Source organism: Ipomoea nil, unplaced genomic scaffold (assembly GCF_001879475.1).
Source record: "Ipomoea nil cultivar Tokyo-kokei standard unplaced genomic scaffold, Asagao_1.1 scaffold1525, whole genome shotgun sequence".
In the NCBI taxonomy this organism is placed as follows: Eukaryota; Viridiplantae; Streptophyta; class Magnoliopsida; order Solanales; family Convolvulaceae; genus Ipomoea; species Ipomoea nil.
The window spans coordinates 133709-142837 of record NW_017617953.1 but is presented as its reverse complement, the minus strand read 5'-3'; the positions used below and the strand labels follow the sequence as shown (position 1 = coordinate 142837).

Here is a 9129-nt window from a genome sequence, read left to right as displayed (position 1 = left end):
TAAACCACTCAGCCAAAGCAACTTGTGTGTTTTTGTATTGTATATGAAAAAAATGGATTATTATCTTTGATACAATGTAATATTTGTCTTTAAGTACTTTCTCAACCTACTGAATCACAAAGACTCTCAAACTCATGACGTCCTATTTAGGAGAGCCACTTCATGCCACTAAAAGTCCACAAGATCATTACTGGTTAAAGAATTAATGTACTTCAATCAAAAGTTTAAAACGAACTTCAATATTTTAAAATAGTTACAAATTTTTTATTTTTTTTTTTTGGAATTAACCAAAGAAAATTGCATTGTTTCTAATAATTTAAAATTTACTTTTATCGTTGCTTGAGAGATTTGGACTCTCGTTGGGAAAACGCATGTACTTAGCAGGCACACGCCCTAACCACTCGCTAAAACAACTTGTGTGTTCTTTTATGGTAGAAAAATCGAAACGGATCATTATTTTTTTTTTAGTTTTTTTCTTCAAATTACTATTTTTCAATGTAATATTGTTTATAACTACTTCCTCAACCTACTAAATCACAAAGAATCAATATTTCCCAAATGGGGCTCAATCCATGACCTCCTATATAGGAGAGCTACTTCATGCCGCTAAAAAGACCACAAGATCATTTACTGGTTAAAGAGTTCATATCCTAACAATTAAAATTTAAAACGAATTTCATTATTTCAAAATAGTTTTTGTATTAACCAAAGAAAATTGCATTGTTTCAAATAATTAAAAATTTACTTCTATCGTTGCATGAGAGATTCGAACGCTCGCGGGGAAACACCATGTACTAAGCTGGCACACGCCTTAACCACTCGGCCAAAGCAACTTGTGTGTTTTTGTATTGTATATGAAAAAAAGGATTATTATCTTTTTTAGAGATTTTTTCCAACAACTTACTTTGATACAATGTAATATTTGTTTTTAAGTACTTTCTCAACCTACTGAATCACAAAGACTCTCAAACTCATGACGTCCTATTTAGGAGAGCCACTACATGCCACTATAAAGTCCACAAGATCATTTACTGGTTAAAGAGTTAATGTACTTCAATAAAAAGTTTAAAACGAACTTCAATATTTTAAAATAGTTACAAGATTTTATTTTTTATTTTTTGGAATTAACCAAAGAAAATTGCATTTTTCAAATAATTTAAAATTTACTTTTATCGTTGCTTGAGAGATTTGGACTCTCGTTGGGAAAACGCATGTACTTAGCAGGCACACGCCCAAACCACTCGGCTAAAAAAACTTGTGTGTTCTTTTATGGTAGAAAAATCGAAACGGATCATTATTTTTTTTTAGTTTTTTTTTCTACAAATTACTCTTTTTCAATGTAATATTTGTTTATAACTACTTCCTCAACCTACTAAATCACAAAGAATCAATATTTCCCAAATGGGGCTCAATCCCATGACCTCCTATATAGGAGAGCTACTTCATGCCGCTAAAAAGACCACAAGATCATTTACTGGTTAAAGAGTTCATATCCTACAATTAAAAATTTAAAACGAATTTCATTATTTCAAAATAGTTTTTGTATTAACCAAAGAAAATTGCATTGTTTCAAATAATTAAAAATTTACTTCTATCGTTGCCTGAGAGATTCAAACTCTCGCGGGGAAACCCCATGTACTTAGCAGGCACACGCCTTAACCACTCGGCCAAAGCAACATGTGTGTTATTTTATTGTATATGAAAAAACGGATTACTATCTTTTTAAGAGATTTTTCCAACAACTTACTTTGATACAATGTAATATTTGTTTTTAAGTACTTTCTCAACCTACTGAATCACAAAGACTCTCAAACTCATGACGTCCTATTTAGGAGAGCCACTTCATGCCACTAAAAAGTCCACAAGATCATTAACTGGTTAAAGAGTTAATGTACTTCAATCAAAAGTTTAAAACGAACTTCAATATTTAAAATAGTTACAATATTTTTTTTTTTTTTTTTTGGAATTAACCAAAGAAAATTGCATTGTTTCAAATAATTTAAAATTTACTTTTATCGTTGCTTGAGAGATTTGGACTCTCGTTGGGAAAACGCATGTACTTAGCAGGCACACGCCCAAACCACTCGGCTAAAAAAACTTGTGTGTTCTTTTATGGTAGAAAATCGAAACGGATCATTATTTTTTTTTAGTTTTTTTTCTACAAATTACTATTTTTCAATGTAATATTTGTTTATAACTACTTCCTCAACCTACTAAATCACAATGAATCAATATTTCCCAAATGGGGCCCAATCCCATGACCTCCTATATCGGAGAGCTACTTCATGCCGCTAAAAGACCACAAGATCATTTACTGGTTAAAGAGTTCATATCCAACAATTAAAAATTTAAAACGAATTTCATTATTTCAAAATAGTTTTTGTATTAACCAAAGAAAATTGCATTGTTTCAAATAATTAAAAATTTACTTCTATCGTCGCATGATAGATTCGAACGCTCGCGGGAAACACCATGTACTAAGCTGGCACACGCCTTAACCACTCGGCCAAAGCAACATGTGTGTTTTTGTATTGTATATGAATAAAACGGATTATTATCTTTTTTAGAGATTTTTTCCAACAACTTACTTTGATACAATGTAATATTTGTTTTTAAGTACTTTCTCAACCTACTGAATCACAAAGACTCAGACTCATGACGTCCTATTTAGGAGAGCCACTACATGCCACTATAAAGTCCACAAGATCATTTACTGGTTAAAGAGTTAATGTACTTCAATAAAAAGTTTTAAAACGAACTTCAATATTTTAAAATAGTTACAAGATTTTATTTTTTATTTTTTGGAATTAACCAAAGAAAATTGCATTTTTCAAATAATTTAAAATTTACTTTTATCGTTGCTTGAGAGATTTGGACTCTCGTTGGGAAAACGCATGTACTTAGCAGGCACACGCCCAAACCACTCGGGTAAAACAACTTGTGTGTTCTTTTATGGTAGAAAAATCGAAACGGATTATTTTTTCATTTTAGTTTTTTTTACCTACAAATTACTCTGTTACAATGTAATATTTTTTTTATAACTACTTCATCAACCTACTAAATCGCAAAGAATCAATATTTCCCAAATGGGGCTCAATCCCATGACCTCCTATATAGGAGAGCTACTTCATGCCGCTAAAAAGACCACAAGATCATTTACTGGTTAAAGAGTTCATATCCTACAATTAAAAGTTTAAAACGAATTTCATTATTTCAAAATAGTTTTTGTATTAACCAAAGAAAATTGCATTGTTTCAAATAATTAAAAATTTACTTCTATCGTTGCCTGAGAGATTCAAACTCTCGCGAGGAAACACCATGTACTAAGCAGGCACACTCCTTAACCACTCAACCAAAGCAACTTGTATGTTTTTGTACTGTATATGAAAAAAACGGATTATTATCTTTTTTAGAGATTTTTTGCAACAACTTACTTTGATACAATGTAATATTTGTTTTTAAGTACTTTCTCAACCTACTGAATCACAAAGACTCTCAAACTCATGACGTCCTATTTAGGAGAGCCACTTCATGCCACTAAAAAGTCCACAAGATCATTAACTGGTTAAAGAATTAATGTACTTCAATCAAAAGTTTAAAACGAACTTCAATATTTTAAAATAGTTACAATATTTTTTTATTTTTTGGAATTAACCAAAGAAAATTGCATTGTTTCTAATAATTTAAAATTTACTTTTATCGTTGCTTGAGAGATTTGGACTCTCGTTGGGAAAACACATGTACTTAGCAGGCACACGCCCTAACCACTCGGCTAAATGACTTTGTGTGTTCTTTATTGGTAGAAAAATTGAAACACATTATTATTTCTATTTTAGATTTTTTTTCTACAAATTACTCTGTTACAATGTAATATTTGTTTATAACTACTTCATCAACCTACTAAATCACAAAGAAACAATATTTCCCAAATGGGGCTCAATCCCACGACCTCCTATATAGGAGAGCTACTTCATGCCGCTAAAAAGACCACGAGATCATTTACTGGTTAAAGAGTTCATATCCTACAGTTAAAAGTTTAAAACGAATTTCATTATTTCAAAATAGTTTTTGTATTAACCAAAGAAAATTGCATTGTTTCAAATAATTAAAAATCTACTTATATCGTTGGCTGAGAAATTCGAACTCTCACGGGGTAACACCATGTACTAAGCAGGCACACGCCTAAACCACTCAACCAAAGCAACTTGTGTGTTTTTGTATTGTATATGAAAAAAAATGGATTATTATCTTTGATACAATGTAATATTTGTCTTTAAGTACTTTCTCAACCTACTGAAACTCTCAAACTCATGACGTCCTATTTAGGAAAGCCACTTCATGCCACTAAAAAGTCCACAAGATCATTAACTGGTTAAAGAATTAATGTACTTCAATCAAAAGTTTAAAACGAACTTCAATATTTTAAAATAGTTACAATATTTTTTTTTTTTTTTTGGAATTAACCAAAGAAAATTGCATTGTTTCTAATAATTTAAAATTTACTTTTATCGTTGCTTGAGAGATTTGGACTCTCGTTGGGAAAACACATGTACTTAGCAGGCACACGCCCTAACCACTCGGCTAAATGACTTTGTGTGTTCTTTATTGGTAGAAAAATTGAAACGCATTATTATTTTTATTTTAGATTTTTTTTCTACAAATTACTCGGTTACAATGTAATATTTGTTTATAACTACTTCATCAACCTACTAAATCACAAAGAATCAATATTTCCCAAATGGGGCTCAATCCCACGACCTCCTATATAGGAGAGCTACTTCATGCCGCTAAAAAGACCACAAGATCATTTACCGGTTAAAGAGTTCATATCCTACAATTAAAAGTTTAAAACGAATTTCATTATTTCAAAATAGTTTTTGTATTAACCAAAGAAAATTGCATTGTTTCAAATAATTAAAAATCTAATTATATCGTTGCCTAAGAAATTTGAACTCTCGCGGGGTAACACCATGTACTAAGCAGGCACACGCCTAAACCACTCAGCCAAAGCAACTTGTGTGTTTTTGTATTGTATACGAAAAAAAATGGATTATTATATTTGATACAATGTAATATTTGTCTTTAAGTACTTTCTCAACCTACTGAATCACAAAGACTCTCAAACTCATGACGTCCTATTTAGGAGAGCCACTTCATGCCACTAAAAAGTCCACATGATCATTAACTGGTTAAAGAATTAATGTACTTCAATCAAAAGTTTAAAACGAACTTCAATATTTTAAAATAGTTACAATATTTTTTTTATTTTTTGGAATTAACCAAAGAAAATTGCATTGTTTCTAATAATTTAAAATTTACTTTTATCGTTGCTTGAGAGATTTGGACTCTCGTTGGGAAAACACATGTACTTAGCAGGCACACGCCCTAACCACTCAGCTAAATGACTTTGTGTGTTCTTTATTGGTAGAAAAATTGAAACGCATTATTATTTTTATTTTAGATTTTTTTTCTACAAATTACTCTGTTACAATGTAATATTTGTTTATAACTACTTCATCAACCTACTAAATCACAAAGAATCAATATTTCCCAAATGGGGCTCAATCCCACGACCTCCTATATAGGAGAGCTACTTCATGCCGCTAAAAAGACCACAAGATCATTTACTGGTTAAAGAGTTCATATCCTACAATTAAAAGTTTAAAACATATTTCATTATTTCAAAATAGTTTTTGTATTAACCAAAGAAAATTGCATTGTTTCAAATAATTAAAAATCTACTTATATCGTTGCCTGAGAAATTCGAACTCTCGCGGGGTAACACCATGTACTAAGCAGGCACACGCCTAGACCACTCAGCCAAAGCAACTTGTGTGTTTTTGTATTGTATATGAAAAAAATGGATTATTATCTTTGATACAATGTAATATTTGTCTTTAAGTACTTTCTCAACCTACTGAATCACAAAGACTCTCAAACTCATGACGTCCTATTTAGGAGAGCCACTTCATGCCACTAAAAAGTCCACAAGATCATTAACTGGTTAAAGAATTAATGTACTTCAATCAAAAGTTTAAAACGAACTTCAATATTTTAAAATAGTTACAATATTTTTTTTATTTTTTGGAATTAACCAAAGAAAATTGCATTGTTTCTAATAATTTAAAATTTACTTTTATCGTTGCTTGAGAGATTTGGACTCTCGTTGGGAAAACACATGTACTTAGCAGGCACACGCCCTAACCACTCGGCTAAATGACTTTCTGTGTTCTTTATTGGTAGAAAAATTGAAACGCATTATTATTTTTATTTTAGATTTTTTTTCTACAAATTACTCTGTTACAATGTAATATTTGTTTATAACTACTTCATCAACCTACTAAATCACAAAGAATCAATATTTCCCAAATGGGGCTCAATCCCACGACCTCCTATATAGGAGAGCTACTTCATGCCGCTAAAAAGACCACAAGATCATTTACTGGTTAAAGAGTTCATATCCTACAATTAAAAGTTTAAAACATATTTCATTATTTCAAAATAGTTTTTGTATTAACCAAAGAAAATTGCATTGTTTCAAATAATTAAAAATCTACTTATATCGTTGCCTGAGAAATTCGAACTCTCGCGGGGTAACACCATGTACTAAGCAGGCACACGCCTAAACCACTCAGCCAAAGCAACTTGTGTGTTTTTGTATTGTATATGAAAAAAATGGATTATTATCTTTGATACAATGTAATATTTGTCTTTAAGTACTTTCTCAACCTACTGAATCACAAAGACTCTCAAACTCATGACGTCCTATTTAGGAGAGCCACTTCATGCCACTAAAAAGTCCACAAGATCATTAACTGGTTAAAGAATTAATGTACTTCAATCAAAAGTTTAAAACGAACTTCAATATTTTAAAATAGTTACAATATTTTTTTTATTTTTTGGAATTAACCAAAGAAAATTGCATTGTTTCTAATAATTTAAAATTTACTTTTATCGTTGCTTGAGAGATTTGGACTCTCGTTGGGAAAACACATGTACTTAGCAGGCACACGCCCTAACCACTCGGCTAAATGACTTTGTGTGTTCTTTATTGGTAGAAAAATTGAAACGCATTATTATTTTTATTTTAGATTTTTTTTCTACAAATTACTCTGTTACAATGTAATATTTGTTTATAACTACTTCATCAACCTACTAAATCACAAAGAATCAATATTTCCCAAATGGGGCTTAATCCCACGACCTCCTATATAGGAGAGCTACTTCATGCCGCTAAAAAGACCACAAGATCATTTACTGGTTAAAGAGTTCATATCCTACAATTAAAATTTTAAAACATATTTCATTATTTCAAAATAGTTTTTGTATTAACCAAAGAAAATTGCATTGTTTCAAATAATTAAAAATCTACTTATATCGTTGCCTGAGAAATTCGAACTCTCGCGGGGTAACACCATGTACTAAGCAGGCACACGCCTAAACCACTCAGCCAAAGCAACTTGTGTGTTTTTGTATTGTATATGAAAAAAATGGATTATTATCTTTGATACAATGTAATATTTGTCTTTAAGTACTTTCTCAACCTACTGAATCACAAAGACTCTCAAACTCATGACGTCCTATTTAGGAGAGCCACTTCATGCCACTAAAAAGTCCACAAGATCATTAACTGGTTAAAGAATTAATGTACTTCAATCAAAAGTTTAAAACGAACTTCAATATTTTAAAATAGTTACAATATTTTTAAATTTTTTTTTTTTTGGAATTAACCAAAGAAAATTGCATTGTTTCTAATAATTTAAAATTTACTTTTATCGTTGCTTGAGAGATTTGGACTCTCGTTGGGAAAACGCATGTACTTAACAGGCACACGCCCTGACCACTCAACTAAAACAACTTGTGTGTTCTTTTATGGTAGAAAAATTGAAACGCATTATTATTTTTATTTTAGTTTTTTTCTTCAAATTACTCTGTTACAATGTAATATTTGTTTATAACTACTTCATTAACCTACTAAATCACAAAGAATCAATATTTCCCAAATGGGGCTCAATCCCATGACCTCCTATATAGGAGAGCTACTTCCTGCCGCTAAAAAGACCACAAGATCATTTACTGGTTAAAGAGTTCATATCCTACAATTAAAAGTTTAAAACGAATTTCATTATTTCAAAATAGTTTTTGTATTAACCAAAGAAAATTGCATTGTTTCAAATAATTAAAAATCAACTTATATCGTTGCCTGAGAAATTCGAACTCTCGCGGGGTAACACCATATACTAAGGAGGCACAAGCCTAAACCACTCGGCCAAAGCAACTTGTGTGTTTTTGTATTGTATATGCAAAAAATGGATTATTATCTTTTTTAGAGATTTTTTCCAACAACTTACTTTGATACAATGTAATATTTGTTTTTAAGTACTTTTTCAACCTACTGAATCACAAAGACTCTCAAACTCATTATGTCCTATTTAGGAGAGCCACTACATGCCACTATAAAGTCCACAAGATCATTTACTGGTTAAAGAGTTAATGTACTTCAATAAAAAGTTTAAAACGAACTTCAATATTCTAAAATATTTACAAGATTTTATTTTTTATTTTTTGGAATTAACCAAAGAAAATTGCACTTTTCAAATAATTTAAAATTTACTTTTATCGTTGCTTGAGAGATTTGGACTACCGTTGGGAAAACGCATGTACTTAGCAGGCACATGCCCTATCCACTCGGCTAAAAAAACTTGTGTGTTCTTTTATGGTAGAAAAATCGAAACGGATCATTATTTTTTTTTTTAGTTTTTTTTTTCTACAAATTACTCTGTTTCAATGTAATATTTGTTTATAACTACTTACTCAACCTACTAAATCACAAAGAATCAATATTTCCCAAATGGGGCTCAATCCCATGACCTCCTATATAGGAGAACTACTTCATGCCGCTAAAAAGACCACAAGATCATTTACTGGTTAAAAAGTTCATATCCTACAATTAAAAATTTAAAACGAATTTCATTATTTCAGAATAGTTTTTGTATTAACCAAAGAAAATTGCATTGTTTCAAATAAATTAAAAAATTTACTTCTATCGTTGCCTGAGAGATTCAAACTCTCGCGGGGAAACCCCATGTACTTAGGTGGCACACGCCTTAACCACTCGGCCAAAGAAAC

General features: G+C 30.8%; 2 non-coding genes across 2 annotated transcripts; both read right to left on the bottom strand.

The window, feature by feature from the left end:
* Positions 1-1595: 1595 nt before the first annotated feature.
* On the bottom strand, positions 1596-1677 carry TRNAS-GCU. Its single transcript has one exon. It is a non-coding gene; the product is annotated as a tRNA-Ser (tRNA).
* A 7370-nt stretch (positions 1678-9047) lies between these two features.
* On the bottom strand, positions 9048-9129 carry TRNAR-CCU. The gene has a single exon. It is a non-coding gene; the product is annotated as a tRNA-Arg (tRNA).